Genomic DNA, 18,075 nt, shown 5'->3' with positions numbered 1-18,075 from the left:
GTTCAAAGTGCTACACAGAGTACATTATAGTAAAGTTAAATTGGCTAAAATTTATCCCAACATTTGTGATACGTGTGATCGTTGTCACGTCGCCAAGGCTGATTTGACACACATGTTCTGGGCATGTCCCAGACTGTCAGAGTTCTGGACAGCCATTTTTTATTTCTTATCAGAAGCACTGGACACTGATGTGCAACCCAATGTGGTAACAACTATCTTTGTCATCCTGGAAGATGTTGCCCCAGTTAGTAACAAAGAAAGAGATGTCTTTGCCTTTGCTACTCTTCTAGCACGGAGAAGAATTTTGCTAGATTGGAAATCGGCTTATCCACCTGAATTCATACACTGGCTTAGAGACCTTTTACTATTTCTTAAATTAGAAAAGATTAAGTACTCTCTTAGAGGATCAACTGAAAATTTTTACAAAATTTGGAGCCCAGTACTAACAATCAACCAGGATTAAGTAAAATTACAATACTTTAATTGAACTGATAATAGAATCGGTACATGATCTCCCCTGCTGCGTTGTTTCTGTTGTTTTTTTTTTTTTTTTTTGGGGGGGGGGGGGGGTTGTTGGTTTTTTGTGTTATTGATTGTTTTTGTTTTGAAAAATTGTAATGCAAAAACGCTGTCTGATACTTGTCTTTTAAGTATCTGCTCAGTTCAATAAAAATATACGTGAAAAAAAAAAGAATTATTCAAGGCACAGATGGAGCAATCTGCTGACATTTTGCACTTTTATTCAATATTTGATTTTTTACTGACATACACTAATAAGCATAGTGTATCAATAACTGCCTGATTATAATATACTAACCCTCTATGGCATGAATTTTTATTTTAGGAGGAAAAATTTTTTTCATTCTAGTATTTGCTAGATTAGGGGTCCCTTATAATATATAAATAATAAAATTTGCCCCCCCACCCTCCTGCCCCCAGATTTTGGTTTGTTGCCTCAGGGCAACAAGATGCTATGAGGGTACTAAAACGCCAAGGTTTTCTGTAATTTTCATATAAGTGTAATGAGGTACAAAGAAGTATTAATCACATTAGAAGTTTTATTTCACAAATTCCACAAATGGTTTATCAATCTGTGGGTTAGAAATTAGCTGCAATGTGTGTTTGTGTTTCTGAATGTTTGTTCCTGTGGGGTACAGATTGAATCAATGTTTCCCTTTTTTGGAAAGCACAAAGCACTGCTGTACCCAAGAACTACTCCAGTTCTTTAGTAGTGAGGTTAAGGGTTTGTTGGTATCACACTGAATGGCATATACAGGGGTTGGACAATTCAACTGAAACACCTTTCATTTTAGTGTGGAAGGTTTCATGGCTAAATTGGACCAGCCTGGTGGTCAACCTTCATTAATTGCACATTGCACCAGTAAGAGCAGTGAAGGTTCAATTAGCAGGGTAAGAGCACAGTTTTGCTCAAAATATTGCAATGCATGGGCATCCAGTGGTTCAAACATTGTATCCTGAAGACGGTGCCATGTATCAGGATGACAATGCACCAATACACACAGCAAGACTGGTGAAAGATTGGTTTGATGAACATGAAAGTGAAGTTGAACATCTCCCATGGCCTGCACAGTCACCAAATCTAAATATTGTTGAGCCACTTTGGGGTGTTTTGGAGGAGAGTCAGGAAACCTTTTCCTCCACCAGCATCATGTAGTTACCTGGCCACTAGAAGAATGGATTAAAGTCCCTTTGACCACTGTACAGGACGTGTATATGTAATTCCTAAGATGAATTGGCGCTGTATTGGCTGCAAAAGGAAGCCCTACACCATACTAATAGATTATTATGGTCTAAAACCAGGTGTTTCAGTTTCATTGTCCAACCCCTGTAAATTTGACTGCTCTATAATAACTTCCAGAATGCCTTCAGAAAAAATATCTGGAAGTGTTGATATAGGGACACAATATTGTCTGATTTTGGAAGGCTGGCCTGCAAATTAGTGATGTTGGGACTGTGGTGTGTTCTCCACCAAGGTATGTTTGAAACACCTTCCTCTGATACATCATTATCATCTTCATTTTCATCTGTTTTCAAAAGAAACCATAAAGCATAAAATTACAATAGGTCATATACAACTGTCATAGCCCGCTGATGCGCACACACACACACACACACACACACACATTCATACACACACACACACACATTACATACAGTATGTTCAGTATGACTGGACCATCATCATCCAAATTTTCCCCGTCACTGTCCTCAATCTCACTGTCCTCACTGTCCTAAGGTTTGACCCTAACTGATGGATCATGTTCCTTACACCCATAACATGTTCTTGCATCCTTTTCCTGTGAGTAATGGTTGATAGGACAGCAAAAACAATGTTATATAAATAACTGTGAGTCCCTGCACATCTCCATCCATGAACATGTCATTGTACAAACTAAAGTGGTCTAACTGTGCAATGTTGCCCTGAGGCAACGAATGAAAAACCTACATTTTAGAATATAGATAAAGAGAAAAAGTGTCTTTACTCAATCAAATATGCTTTTTCACATATTCCTGCACATCACAGATATTTTTTAATACAAATTTAAAACATTTAAACATGTGAAAAAGTGATATTGATCTTACCTTTTGCTAGCAGTGTGTCCAAGCATGCTATGCTCCAAAAAAGGAGTGCTCCACCCCCAGGTGAAAGACACACCCACACCCAGACCAATTTTTATTGGTGCCAGACTTATCAGCTGATTTAAAATGTGATGTTTTACCAAAAAAAATTTAAAGAGGCAGTGTGGGGGGAGAAATAGTGGTTTGTTGCCTGAGGGCAACACCATGCCATAGAGGGCTAACACATTCTGATGTTCATAGAATAACAGTTCTAGTGCTCACCATTATGTTACAAACATTAGACCATGACATATATACTGAACCAGCAGTATTTCTCTCTGCCTCTGCTGTTGTACTGAGCCAGGTTAAGTGACTCTTTGTAGCTGTTCACAATACTGAAATGCTCCATGACTATCATTCACTATTTGTGATTTTGTATGTTTTGTTATTGTAAAGGTATTTTATCATAAAAATAAATAAAATTACCAGTCGTAGTCTGTCTTTGCATAGCCAAAAAAAAAAAAAAAAAAAAAAGATTAATTGACTTGAGCTCTGGGCCACTTCTGACTACCTGACCATCCAAATAAGGTATCTGAATCTTCATTGATAATGATTACAACCATGAATGACTGAAGGAAGACAACTGACATGCAGAAACAAAGCAGTTCAAACCAACTGTTACGAGGGTCACCCTGTGGGACTCATCCTGAACGCAAACGTTTTCTAATGGTAATGGTCTGCTATGTTGTCTGTGTTTGTTCATATGCTGACATATTATCTACTGCTATTAGTGAGGCACCCTAAGTGTAGCTGGATTTAACTGTGTACTGTATAGGAGTTTGGGTTTCTTTATGACTATTACTGTAGTGGGGTGTAGACATATTCTAAAAGAAGTGAAATGCTCATATTCTCAGGTGAAACATCTTTACATTCTTACTTCTGAAATACAATCACAGACTGAAGGGCAGTATCTAAGCAACACTGTTATCCTTCCCTGTAGCTTTCCCCATCTCTCTGTTCCTGAGTGATTAGCAGCACCATAATGAGCTATCAAACTCACCAAGCGCAGAGAGAGAGAGTGCCGCATATCCTCGGAACAGCATAGACCCCCTTGACACCCAATTCCTCAGTGGAGGCCTTCACCCCATCGATTCAATCAGTGTGTCAGTTTGGTGATGTTGCCTTGGTGACAGTACCCCTGGCGCCAAGCCCCTGGACATGAACATAGTTGATTAGTGGAAAAGACAGTCAGCAGACATTCTGAGACAGAAAAGAAATACATGAATAAATTAATTTAAAAATAAATAAGCAAAGTCTCTGAAAAGAGATTTCGAAAATTCTGAAAGAGAAAACATCAACCTCACTGAAAGCTTGAATTCATGGTAATCACATAAAATGCTGTTTTGACTTCTCAGTGCTGAAGACCTCTAAGTGCTGAAGACCATGTCCTGCAGAGGTGCCCTCCCACCCAATGCTGCCACACTTCAGCCAGCTAATCAGGCTCTTCGGAAGATCTTGATTAGCTGGATAAGATGTGTTTGATTAGGTTTGGTATGGAATGCTGTAGAGTGGACATTTTTAGAGGTAGGCGCTACATTTAATCAATCATTACCCTGTTCACACGGCCAGCAGTAGGAAGTTTAATGGTTCCTTGTGTGTCAGTTTGTGAGAATGCCCTTCTTATATATTGAGGGGTAAATTATGCAGTATGTTTTGTCCTTGGGAACTGAAGTGAACCCAGGCAGTGTTTTCCTACACCATCACCCTGTCAGTGCTCCTAGACATTATTTATCTTCCACATTTATCTACTACTACAAAAGACAGACAGACATTATTTAATAGCTTTCACACATACACTTCAAGCAGTTACACAAAATTGGATCTTCTACAACAGCTCAAGTCAGTAAAGGTCTGTCCAGAACGTCACATTTAATATTACAAGAATCTTCCATTCCTTGAATGAATTTAGTATATTGTTAATTGGTGAGTTTAATGTCACTAATACTGATGGCTATTGAATAAAATATGCCAACACTAACAAATCACACAGAACTGTTTAACACTTACAGCAACCAAACACACAGAACTGTGTAGCACCTACACCAACCAAACACAGAACACACAGTATTTTTGTTCTTGTATTTAACATGTATTTAAACATAAACATAAACTACAGTTCAAAGCTTCATTTCCAGTGAATAATTTATACAATCAAATCAAATTTATTAGACTTTAGACAACGACGAGCACAGGACACTGCGCGAGCGCACATTAAATAGACAAACCACATAAGCCCCGCGTGATTACGAGACGAGCCACAGGTGAGACGGATTATCACAAGACACAACCACAACCACGGAGATCCACAGACGCAGACGAGTAGACGTAGACAACGTAGACACACGCCCAAAAGGGAGGGGCCGGGGTCCTCAATGTGACAACAATACTATGGGTCCAAATCCTTAATGAGCAAGCCAGAGGCAACAGTGGCAAGGAAAAACTCCCTATGATGGTGGGGATTAGGAAGAAACCTTGGGAGGGCCAAGACTCAAAAGGGAACCCATCCCCCACTGGGCGGCCCGTTAACACACAAATTACACAAAACCAAACTATACAGACGAATACACAAGTCACACACAAATCACACAATGAGACTAAGTATAAGGTAACTAGAATGACAGTTCTGGGTGTTGATATTGTTAATGTAAATGTCTTGTGTTGAATGCCAGGTTTTCATTCCGTGTCGGGGCGATGATACTGATATTATAGGCTCCGACTGCAGTGTTACTCCCCAGCTGAACCTTGGAGAAAAAATATATGTGATGTGGTAAATATGTAACAGATTATTCAAAGGCCAAAGTAAACAGATAAGTTTTTAGTTGAGATTTAAACATTGAGACCGTGTCTGAGTCCCGAATAGAGGCAGGAAGATTATTCCACAGTTGTGGAGCTTTAAAAGAAAAGGCTCTTCTTTTTGATCCTAGGAACAGTTAATAACCCTGCGTCCTGCGAACTAAGTGAACGTGCTGGGTTGTAATGATCAAAAAGTTCACTAAGATACTCTGGAACTAGGCCATGCAGTGTTTTATATGTTAATAAAAGTATTTTTAATTGACAATAGTACGGGACTAATGTGATCAAATTTTTTAGCTTTTGTTGGAACTCGCGCTGCTGCGTTCTGAACCAGCTGGAGTTTGTTTGATTTACCAGAACATCCAGCTGGAAGACTATTGCAATTATCTAGACGACAGGATATGAATGCATGGATTAGTTTTTCCGCATCACTAGTATTTAATAAGTTTCTAATTTTAGCAATGTTGCATAAGTGAAAGAACACTACCCTAGTTACATTATTAATGTGTGTATCGAACGAGAGATCTGGGTCTAATGTGACGCCCAAGTTCTTTACCTCTGCACTGGGGGTTATAGTAAAAGAATGTAGATTCAATGCTACATTACGTATCTTGTCCCCTGCTGCCCTTGACCCAACTATTATTAGCTCTGTTTTATCCGGATTTAGTGCTAGAAACGCCATCCAATGTTTTATCTCTTCTACACACTTCTTGATTTTACTGTTTACACCTAAATCATCGGGTTTTGCTGATAAATATAGTTGGGTGTCGTCTGCGTAGGTGTGGAAACTGATGTTGTGCTTATGCATAATCTCGCCTAAGGGTAACATGTAAAGTGTAAATAGAAGTGGTCCTAGGACTGTCCCTTGTGGGACACCATATTTAACCTGCACAGATTTAGAGGTTTTATTATTAACATTTACACATTGGAAGCGGTCGGTCAAATAAGATCTAAACCAGGAGAGTGCAACTCCTTTAATACCTACCGAGTTTTCTATTCGATCCAGCAAAATGTTGTGGTCTACAGTATCAAAAGCTGCACTAAGATCTAACAGTATAAGGAACGAGACAAGCCCATTGTCGGACGATATAAGTAAATCATTCACTATTATTATTAGAAATTGGTCTATAGTTGGCTAAAATCTGTGGATCGAGATTCTGTTTTTTAATCAAGGGTCTAATTACGGCGCATTTTAATTGTTTGGGTACATATCCTAGGTTAAGGGAAGAGTTAATCATATTAAGTAAGGGCCCTGCAATAGCTGGGAGTAGGTCTTTGAATAGACGGGTTGGAACTGGGTCGAATATGCATGATGTAGGCTTAGACGAATTAGTTAGTGTTGTGAGCTCTTTTTGCAATATGGAATCGAAGCCATTTAGCTCAGTAATATTTTCGTGTGCGTAGTTAATAATACCTATACTACTGGGGTTGGATTGGAGGATAGGCTGTGATGTATTATGACTCTGTAGTCAGATATTGTCTATTTTATTATTTAAAAAGTTTAAAAACTCATCACTAGTGTGTGTAAGTGCTGTATTAGAACTAGTGTCGTTGATATTTCTTGTTAGTTTTGATACGGTCGCGAAGAGAAATCTAAGATTATTTTTGTTGTTTTCTATTAGTGTCGAATAATATGAGGCTCTAGCTTTTAATTAGGGTATGTTTATATTTGACTATGGTGTCTTTCCATGCGATTCTAAACACTTCTAGTGAGGTGAATCTCCATTTGCGCTCCGCTGCTCCAGCTGCCTATTTTAGAAGACGAGTGTGGTCGCCCTACCATGGTGCAAGCTTTTTCTCCCTAGTTAATTTTGTTTTAACTGGAGCTACACTGTCTAAGGTATTGGCGAGTGTGGAATAAAATTGTTGTGTAGCCTGTTCTAGTTCATTGGGCTGCAGTGGTATAGTGTTTGGTAGCTCTGGCAGTATGTTTATAAATGTTGCTGCGGTGTCGGATGTGATAGTGCGTGTGGTTTTTGTATGGCGCATCTGATGTAAATCATATAAAGCTATTTCATATATCAGTAGGGAATGATCTGAAATTTTGGGTCATTTTGGGGGATGATTGCCAAATGTTCTATGTTTAACCCGTAAGTAAGTATTAAGTCTAAGGTGTGTTTACAGCGGTGAATAGGCCCTGTCACATTTTGCGCTATACCTACTGAGTCTAGGATGGAATCGAACGCGGTCTTCAGTGGGTCTGATTCATTTTCATAATGAATGTTGAAATCACCCACAATTACAAATTTTTCAATGGAAAAGTTTCTGAAGAAATTCTGAGTAAGGACCCGGCGGTCGATAGATGGTCACTAGTTTAAGCTTTGTTTTATTGCCTATGGGATTATTGCCTATTTCACCTATCAAAGCCTCGAATGAGTTACTAGAGGTGGTTGGTTTTATAGTAAGACCTATATCTGTGTCATATATTGTGGCTACTCTACTCTAGCCCATGTCTCTGTTAAACAGAGTGCATTTAGTCTGTTATCTGAGATTATTTCATTTACTATCACAGCTTTTGATGCAAGCGATCTAATGTTTAGAAGTCCTAGCCTTAGCTTAATATTGCTGCTCACTTCATGTTGATTATTTAATTTAATTTTAATTAGATTTTTAAAACATATCGCCCTGTTATTCCCAGTGGGGAACCGTCAGGGCCCTCTACACCCTCTCAGAGGGCCTAAAATATTCTTAAAACATTATATATATAATTATCCAATTTTATTTTATCTACTTACAGTTTTACAATCAACATCTAAACAATTACAAAAATATAAGCAAATAAATTATTCAACCGTGTCTATTCAATCTGTGTTGGAAGGTGAGGGGTTAAGTGGAAGCCTGTGAGCCTGTGTCTCCCTCTATCAGGACTGTGATGCCCGCTGTTCATTTACAGGGGGCCTGGTAGTTATAATTCAGTGCAATACCAGTTTCAAATGACAGTAAAATTGACCAATCATGTCTTCCCTCTTAGTGGGTGGGCTTAACTGTATGATAATTTCTGCCCGCTGTGGCGACGCTAGCTGTCGTTAGCGACACCGCTAGCTAGTTTCGATTCATTCCTTTGACGTCCTCATTTACATATTCCGCTTCCGCGAACCACGGAGCTGTGAAACCTTATTTTGTTTGGAAACGTATTTTGCTTAACAAGTTATCTAGTACAAATGTTATTGTTTATTGCATTTCTAAAGCTATACTGTCGTCTCGGTTTTTTCTTTATTCTTTAATGCAGTTTATTAGGAGAGGAAAAAATAATAATTTGGGGTGGGGGTGTAGCGGGCTCGGGTTTAATGGTCACAATGTATATGGGACAAACATGTGGGGGTTTATATGTTGTATGGAGATATATATAAGAGATGAATGTGTGTGGGTGTATACGTATGTGAAAGAGAATATGTGTTTAGGTGTATGTGGATGTCCAGACCGGCTGTTCTCTGTGGTGGGAGCGGTGGGGATCTGGGCTTGGATGCAGTGACGGAGGGAGCTGCCCGCCCGGTCTCCCCGGGTCGACCGCTCCCTGCCTCAAGCCGGTGGGGCAGTGAAGCTCGGTGCTCAATGAGCCAGCTAGCTATTTGCCCCCGCCGCGGAGGGTGTGTTGGTTTGGAAGTATGTGTGTCTTTGTCCTATCTTTTTATACAGGTAGGTGAATGAGTACATGTTGGGGGGAATATATGGGTACATGTGTATATATTGGGGTGTGGGCATATTTGGGGGTAGGCTCATGTGCGCAAGAGTGTATATGGGTGTGGTCGGATGTGTGGAGGAAGTCATGTTGGGATGAATGTGCATGTGCATGTAGGTGTATATGTGTGAGGGTCTACATGTGAAGGTGAGTTTGGGGGCACGTGTGTGTATGTGTATGGGGATGGGTGTGGGCATGGTAGGGGTGTATATAAGGAGTTGTGTTGGTGTATAGGGGCAAATGCATACAGGAGTTTGAGTGTATGAGCGAGGACGACTGGTTCTGGGTCGGGGGCTGGTCGGGCCCGGTCCACTCCCGGCTGATCCCCTGTGGTTACTGCTCCGCTCCTCCTGGTCTGCTCTCCTGGGCGGTTGTGGTCCGGGGCGGCTCGGGGCTCCTCGGTGGGAGGGGGGCCCTGCCGGGTGGTGGGTGCTTTTCCTGGCTGGGGGGGTGGGCTGGGGCTTTGCTACCGGCCCATGGTGGGGGGGGGGGGGGGGGTGGGAATCCTGGGGGGGCTCTGTTTCCTCTGGTTCCCCTGGACCTGCACTCCTTGGCTGTGGGGTCTTATGGGAATGTTGTCGCAGCTTTCTACCCTTGCTGGTAAGTAAGTAAGTAAGTAAGTAAGTAAAATACATTTATATAGCACTTTTCACAGGCACAAGCCACAAAGTGCTTTACAACGGAAAATAAAATAAAATAAATCAAAGACACAAAAACACACACTATAAAACAGAAATAAAATACAGTGTACAAGGTCAACGGCTGCAACCTCCACCACTAACTAAACGCCTGCGTAAAAAGGAAAGTCTTTAGCTGTTTTTTAAAAGTATCTACAGTGTCAGCTGATCTTAAATGTGGAGGAAGTGTGTTCCACAGTTTTGGAGCAACCACCTTAAATGCTCGGTCTCCACGAGTCTTTAGACATGAGCGTGGCACAGACAGTAAACTCAGGTTGTTTGACCTGAGTAATCGTGATGAAGTGTAGGGGTGGAGCAGGTCAGCGACATACACAGGAGCTGTGTTGTGTAGTGCTCTGTATGTTAAAGTTAAAATCTTGAACTGGATCCTGAATTCTACAGGAAGCCAGTGTAAGGATTTTAAAATGGGTGTTATGTGAGACCGTCTGCTTGACTTGGTCAGTAACCTCGCTGCAGCGTTTTGAATTATCTGTAAACGTCCACGAGCTGATACACTGAGAGATGAAAACAAGGCATTACAGTAGTCTATGCGAGATGAAATAAACGCATGGATCAGCATCTCTAGATCTGCTGTTGAAACCATAGATCTCAGTTTACTGATATTTCTCAAGTGGAAGAAACAGGATCTTGACAGCTGTTTAACATGAGAATCAAATGCTAAAGACTGATCGAAGATAACTCCCAGATTTCGGAGGCTAGTGTGGACAGCAGAGGAAAGAAGCCCAAGATTTTGCTTAATCGTTTGACTAAGCCTATCAGGAGCAATGATCAATACCTCAGTCTTGTTGTCATTTAGCTGTAGGAAGTTATTTGAGGTCCATTCTCTGATTGATTGAAGACAATCTAATAGCCTAGACAAACTATGAACCTCACTTGGTTTAAAAGAGAAATAAAGCTGAATATCATCAGCAAATAAATGATAGGAAATATTAAAACTATTTAAAATCTGCCCCAAAGGTAACATATACAAAGAAAACAACAAAGGCCCTAAAACTGAACCCTGTGGAACCCCACAGGTTAATGGGGTTGCCTCAGACGTGTAATCTCCCATCGTAACTGAGAAACTTCTCCCAGTGAGATAAGAAATAAACCAATCAAGTGCTGTTCCAGATATGCCCACCCAGTCACGTAACCTATTTATCAGTATTTCATGATCAATGGTATCAAACGCAGAACTGAGATCCAGCAGCACCAACACAGAGCAGTCACCAACATCAGCAGACATTAAAAGATCATTTGAGACCCTCAGGAGAGCAGTCTCTGTAGAATGCCTCTTCCGAAACCCAGATTGTAAAGAGTCGTAGCAATTGTGATTTTCTAAAACTGTAATCAGTTGGTTTGCCACCACCTTCTCTAAAATTTTGGATAAGAAAGGAAGCTTAGATATAGGCCTATAGTTCTTAAGCACAGCCGGGTCTAAATTTGATTTCTTTAAAAGAGGCTGAACAGTGGCGTGTTTAAAATAAGATGGAAAGCAACCTGTTAACAGTTGTACATTCCGTACATTTATCCTATGTTGCACAACTAGGTTACACAAACACACACTCACACATACATCACGTCATTTGTGCTAAATGTCTTTGGTACACTTTCTGCTTTACTTTGCTGTGGTCATTCGAGCTGGTTGGGTTTTTTTTCTTTTTCTTTATATATAATTATTTTTATTTTTTTTCCCCTGCCCTTCTGTCTTTTCCCTTTCTATTCTTTCTCTCCCCCTCTTTTCTTGGTCCACCTAACCCCAATAATGATCACTTTGCATATTGTTATAATTGTTATAATTGTCATTTGAACTGTACATAAAAACAAAGTTGTCCTCCAAAGATGGGGGGGTGGAGGTGGGCCATTTATAAAAAAAAAAAAAAAAAAAAAGGTCATGGTTTGCTACTGGTTATTCCTATACCTGCCACGGCTAACAGACACAGTCTCAGTGGTTAGGTAGGTAGGGAAGTAAGTTCTACTTAGCTGATTTGCGTGGTTTGTTGTGGCTGGTCAGTCCCAGTGTAGCACATCCTCGATGTTCCTGGGGATGACTGCCGAGCCTAGGCGACTGGGGTGAAGTCCATCTCGGAGGTAGAGAGATGGACGCTCCCGGAAACTCTCCCAGTTGTCAATGTAGTCCATGCCGATGCTGCCACAGGTGTCCCGGAGCCAGCTGTGGAGACAGAAAAGACAACTGAATGACTCGCAGCCTTGCCGGAACGTTGGAAGCGGCCCGGAGACGACGACTCTGGCCGATGTCTTCTTCCGTGCGGTGTCCAGAAGTGAGCTGAGGATCTCGCTGTGCCGGGCGAAGGTGTCGACAGCCCCCACGTGAAGGACGACAGTGCCGAATTCGTCTTGCTGCTTCAGCGCCGAGGGAAGCCGCCTGGCCACGTCCAGGACACGAGCACCTGGAAAACAGGACACAGTGGGGTTTCTTTTTGTACCTGGCAGGTGTTTCAGGTGTCTAGTTATGGAATCGCCGATAACAAGGATACTGCCCATTTTCTTCTTCGGCGCTGGTGAGGGTGGTGTCGGATGCGGAGGTGAGGGCGAGGTGGAGGACCCGGAGCTGAGCACTTTGAACCGATTTGCACAGGAGAAGTTCGGGTTGAGGTAGGGGTGACGACGCCGGCTGCCTTCTGTGTCCTCGCTGGCGCTCCCAGTCTGGTGCCCGGGTCAGGATAGCGGTCACGCTGAGCTGCTGCGACGAGGGAGTGGGCGTCATGGGCAGCCTCGAGCCTGGTCTTCTCCTGGGTGAGCTCCGCTTGCTTCTCCTGGAGACGCTGGATCTGCTGACCCAACTTTTCCAGCTCCGAACCGAGCTTGACAAGAGCTCATTCCTCAGCGGTAGCCATGAAAAACAGGGGAGACAAAGCAGAGGGAGAAAAAACAGAGGGAAAAAAACAGAAACGAGATTAAATAATTAGATGTCTGTAAATGTATTGAACAATGAATTGTTAAATTCAACCACGATTCAATTAGAAAATATACATTGTTCATACTTTGCCACATAATAAAAAAAAACAAAGCTTTTTGCCACATCCCTATTGTGACAGCAAACCAACACACCAAAGGCTGGGGGGGAATATGAGGTATAGAGGCCTACTGGGTAAATAGTGGCCCTCATTTTCTCAGAGCTCATCTAAAAATTTACACAGCAAACTCAACTGACCTCCCAGGCCGTTGGACCTCATGTGTGCTTTGCTCATTTTAATCGGAGGGACCACAGCCCTTAGCAAGACCCACATGGTACACTAGCCTTCACTCCTCCCACAGCTACACAGCTGGGAAAGCTCACACCTCTGTTCTCACATGCAAGGTTTGTATTTATTCCTTGTGTTTCAGGTAATCCGGGTGGGTCAATGTTGAAGGTTAAGTCTTGCTTGTACTTCAGTTCGAATATTATACTCTAGGTCTTGCTTGTGCTATGATTTGAGTGTCATTCTTCATGTTAGTTTGCTGTGTGTGCTTTGTTCAAGTTTCAGTGTGTAAGATTTGTTTCTGTTTCGTCACATTTCCCTTTGTTGTGTTTCAATTTGCCTGGTGTTGTATATGGTTAGTCTCAGAGTTGGCACGTTATTGCTTTGTGTTGTATATGGTTGGTTTTCTGTTTAGTCATGTTTCCTTATGTTGTTGTCCAACTGTGTATTTGTCCGGCGAGTTTGTGCTTAGTTTAAAGTAGCCCGCACGTTCTGTGTTCCCGTTGTCTGATTGTATTGTATGTATTCTATGGTCCCTCATTTCTGTTTAATATGGTTCTGTTTCGCGGTGTCTTGCCTTTCGTCTTGTGTTTTGGTTTGTTGAGTATGTTCATAGTCATTGTGTGCTTCTAGTAAATATAGTTAATTTGAGTTCACCTGGTTTAGTGCCGCATACTCTTTTGTGTAGTCAGGAGTCTGTGTGTTTGTTCTAGTGTTGACCATGCCATGTAAAAGCAGTGTGCTCCGTGCAGGCACAACACGGCTAGCAAGTATGGCTACTTCGGTTAGCCTTGAGTCCCGCTCTCCAGCGCCAGTGCGTCCGCCCCCTGATTATGCAACCACCCCAATGTTACAGCAATGGTTTGAGAGTGACAGGAACTATTTTGTCTTCATTACGTGGGGAGAATATAATTATCTGTAAAATACATCCATATATGTTTTCAGTTTGCAGTGTGATCTTTGTTATTCCTGGAGTCATGGTGGCTGGCATAAATCAGGTGGGGTTCAGTCTTGGTGATTGGCATGTATAATTGAGGTCAAGGTGGATGCCACGTGTGTGGGATAAGGCAGGGTGGCCAGTATGCGTCTGGGGCATCAGGTTGCCTGGCATGCGTCTAGGGTTAGGGTTCATGGGGAACCCCACAGTCGGGTTCAATGCGGCCCCCAGCACCTCTGCAGGCCTGAAGGACATCGTGACCAGCAAAAACGGGTGCCCTGCATTTAAGCATTGTTTAACAAGCAGTCCGGGGGTCACCCCAAGAGACCTCAGGGGTTCCGATCCACGTGGAAAACGAGTAAATTTCGGCTCTGACGGTCCATGTAGAAAGCGGGTTAGGTTGGAAGACAACTACAAAACAAATGGTAAGGAAACCACAAAATAAAACACTATGGCTTTGTTTATAACATTTTGTTGTATGCATACATGTTTAACAACTTAAATCTATTCACAGATTTGGACAACGTCGGTGTACGAGGTCAGTGTTGACCCTAATCTGGGGATCGTTGGTTGGTTTGTTGAGCTACTGAAGACTCCCAGCTGGCCACCAACGTCACCAGACGTTGATTTTTGGTTGACTGTTGGTCATGACGTCGGATGACAAAAAATTTACGTCAGGATAATATTAACGTCTATTTGACGTAGAATTGTGACGACATATGATGCGGATATTTTGTTGGTTTTAAGTCATGATGTTATCTAACCTAAATCCCCCATCTTCCAAACATATCCTGATGTGAAATTGACGTAAAATACCAACAATTAGTTGTGGGTTATGTTAAACAAAACCCAGCATCTGGTAAACGTCGGAATCTTAACGTCTACTCGACGTTACATTCTAACATCATTACACGCTTGTATTTTGTTGTTTTTGTGTCGTAATGATATGTAACCAAAATCCACCATCACTCAAACATCACATTCTTATGTCAAATTATGTAAAATACCAACAATTAGTGTTGGGTTATGTTAACCAAAACCCAGCGTCTGGTAAACGTCGGAATCTTAACGTCTACTCGACGTTACATTCTAACATCATTACACGCTTGTATTTTGTTGTTTTTGTGTCGTAATGATATGTAACCAAAATCCACCGTCACTCAAACATCGCAGTCTTATGTCAAATTTATGTAAAATACAAACAATTAGTTGTGGGTTATGTTAACCAAAACCCAACATCTGGTAAACGTCGGAATCATAACTTCTGCTAGACGTGACATTTTAACATAATCAAATACTGATATTAATATATGTATGTATAAGATTATATAATATTATTATACTTGACTTGGATGTTTGACATCTAATTTAAAACATTTGAAAGCAATGTCAGTTGTCAGGCAACAAAACTAGTCCCGTCACTCTGAAGTCATGCGGCAGAAAGATACAGGACTAAGGTGCGCCTGTCGGACTTCACGCACAGTTCACGGTAGCTGAGTTCTGAGTTTGTGGACAGTGAAGGTGAACGAAGGTGAGGAAAATATATAAATTCATTTTGGTCATGGGTTTTTATTTTATGGGACATGGCTATTGAGCTAGCGTTTTATGTGATTCTTTAGTTCTCAGCAGTTGCTTTTTGGTTAACTGGTGCCATTCATAGCCTAAAATAGCTATAGCTATTAGCTAATATATTAGCTAGCTAAAGTTTGACTTCATGGTATTGCAAGGCTTGCATAAGAATAATGTAAAATTTGGTCGGGTGTAGTTTGTAAAATCAACAATAGGAATAAATTCACTGTGGCTTTTGCCAGAGTTCTCATATTGCTCAAGACAAAATAACAGAAGCCTCTGTGAATGGTGCAAATTGCATTATGGAAGGTGGGATGATTTTACTGTGGTAGTTAAAACAATGTAATGGGAAATGAAAAAAGAAAAAGTGTGAATTGTGCTATGAAGTTCATTCAAATCTGTTAGTGTTGAGTGATGCTGTGGGTAGCTTTAAGTTGTTAACTTGGCGGTGGGTAAGTTCAAATACTTTCACGCGTTTTGCATGGACCGAGTCTCTGCACAGCCAGGACAGCAACCATTTTTCCCAACAGCGTCAGGCCGTAGAGCTCATTTCCCGCCAAAATGTATGAAAGTGTAGTTTTTATCAGAGTGCCTCTCAACTTTGCGCCGGGCATTTTGCAAATGGCGTGTTCAATGGATTAGATTTTTTTTTACAGTACGTCCATTGTACTACAGGTCTTTGTTTTTCTATTTCTTGTAATACAAATGTTAAAAATGGATTGGTGTTGGTTTATTTTATTAAAGTAAAAGTACTAATAAACACTACTTATTGCTGTTATTATGTAGCCAAATTGCAGCAGCCTTATGTCTATTATGTCTTTGAATAAATATGGACTTTCAAATGCTGTTACTGGTAGACAAGGGTAAATATTCTCAAAAAAATATATTAACCTGTTTACATTTTATGGGTTTGTTGGTTAATTTAACACTTGAATTCTGAAACTGTAGTTTTGTTGTAAACCTAACTACTGGATTTGTCATTTTTGTAGAAAATGGCATGTCTTATCTGAGACGCTGGCAAAAAATTCGCTCAGAAGCTGCAGCAATTGCCCTGGAATGTAGTAGTGAAGATGATTGCCCTGAAAATTTAGATTTCAATCAGTGTGATGTAGAAAATGAAGTTTTGACACCAGAGGGAAACGGTACCTCAAATGAAACAGTTGAACCTGGTGATGCAGATTCAGATTTTGGATATAGAGCAAATGTGTCAACTGATTCTGAAGAACACACTCAATCTGCCAAAGAAGATGAGGTAACCTTTCAGGAAAAGCTTGCTTCTTGGGCTACAAGAAGTACATGTGGAAGAAGCCAAATTGATGAACTGCTGGGTATTTTGAGGGATGAAGGTTTAGAAGTACCAAAGGATTCTAGGACATTATTGAAAACACCCCACCGAATCCAGACTGAGGACAAATGTGGCGGACAGTATGTTTACTTGGGGATTGAAACATTCAAACTTTGTGGATCTATTGGTGAACATTGATGGAGTTCCTTTTTTCAAATCATCCAATGCCCAGTTATGGCCAATCCTCTGTTGTTTTGGTGATTTTGAACCATTTGTAGTGGCAGTTTTTTTATGGCAGATCAAAACCTAGCTCTGTTGATGATTTTCTTGAAGACTTTTTAGCGGAATATGCAGAACTGCAGAGAAAGCAAATCACAGTCAGAGGTGGGTAAAGTATTCAACAATGTTACTCAAGTAAAAGTATGCATCCAAAAATTTACTTGAGTAAAAGTAAAAAAGTACTTTGATAAAAAGCTACTCAAGTAGTGAGTAAATGCATGAGTACTGTCTCATGTCAATAAATGACATTATGGGAAATTGAATTACTGGAAACAATGACTTTTAATGATTTATAACAAAAATAATTTATTATAAATAATTTGTATTTTTGTTTGTTCCTAATTATTAGGCCTGTGTAACTTTATTGTGTTCCACAAAGGCACTAACTGATGAGACTGTCAGCCAATACGTGTAGCTACAACTTGACGCTAACTGAATCAATTTGTAGCAAACTTTGGTTCAACTAAATCATCCTATATTGCTAGTGTGTACACTCAGAGTGTGAATTGGTTTTTAGTATTGCACTGCGTTACATTTATTAATTACATCATACAAACGTATACATCAGATATAACATTACACAAAATTATACATATGGCAAACTTATCGCATCGTGTTTCCTCAAATGTGATGTTGAGTTCTTGTAGGCTGAAATGTCACACATTTTGGCAGACACATCTGACAACTGGCGCATTATATAACTGCAGAGGTGGGTAGGAACGCGTTACATTTACTCCGTTACATTTACTCAAGTAGATTTTTGGACAAAAATGTACTTGTAGGAGTAGTTTTAATATGAAAAACTTCTACTTTTACTTGAGTAAATATGTGGTGAGAAAAATGCGACTTTTACTCCGTTACAATCGGATTTGTGCCGCGCGCTACCGTTACTTTTGTTTTGTAAATAATTCGTCTTTTGAGTGAGAAGACTGACCAACGTCTCGTCGCCCGAGTATGAGTGACCAATTAAATGAAGCCGGTCAATCACATGATCACATACGCAAACTTTCTCC

The 18,075-nt window shown here is 40.8% G+C and overlaps 1 long non-coding RNA gene across 1 annotated transcript; it reads right to left on the bottom strand.

Moving 5' to 3' along the window:
• Positions 1 to 1,191: 1,191 nt before the first annotated feature.
• LOC143508842 (uncharacterized) lies at positions 1,192 to 2,801 on the bottom strand. Its single transcript, XR_013129511.1, has 2 exons — positions 2,605 to 2,801; positions 1,192 to 2,045 (listed from the first exon to the last, which is right to left on the bottom strand). It is a non-coding gene; the product is annotated as an uncharacterized LOC143508842 (long non-coding RNA).
• Positions 2,802 to 18,075: the final 15,274 nt, after the last annotated feature.

This window comes from Brachyhypopomus gauderio, chromosome 2 (genome assembly GCF_052324685.1).
Source record: "Brachyhypopomus gauderio isolate BG-103 chromosome 2, BGAUD_0.2, whole genome shotgun sequence".
In the NCBI taxonomy this organism is placed as follows: Eukaryota; Metazoa; Chordata; class Actinopteri; order Gymnotiformes; family Hypopomidae; genus Brachyhypopomus; species Brachyhypopomus gauderio.
This window is presented reverse-complemented; position numbering and strand designations above follow the sequence as displayed.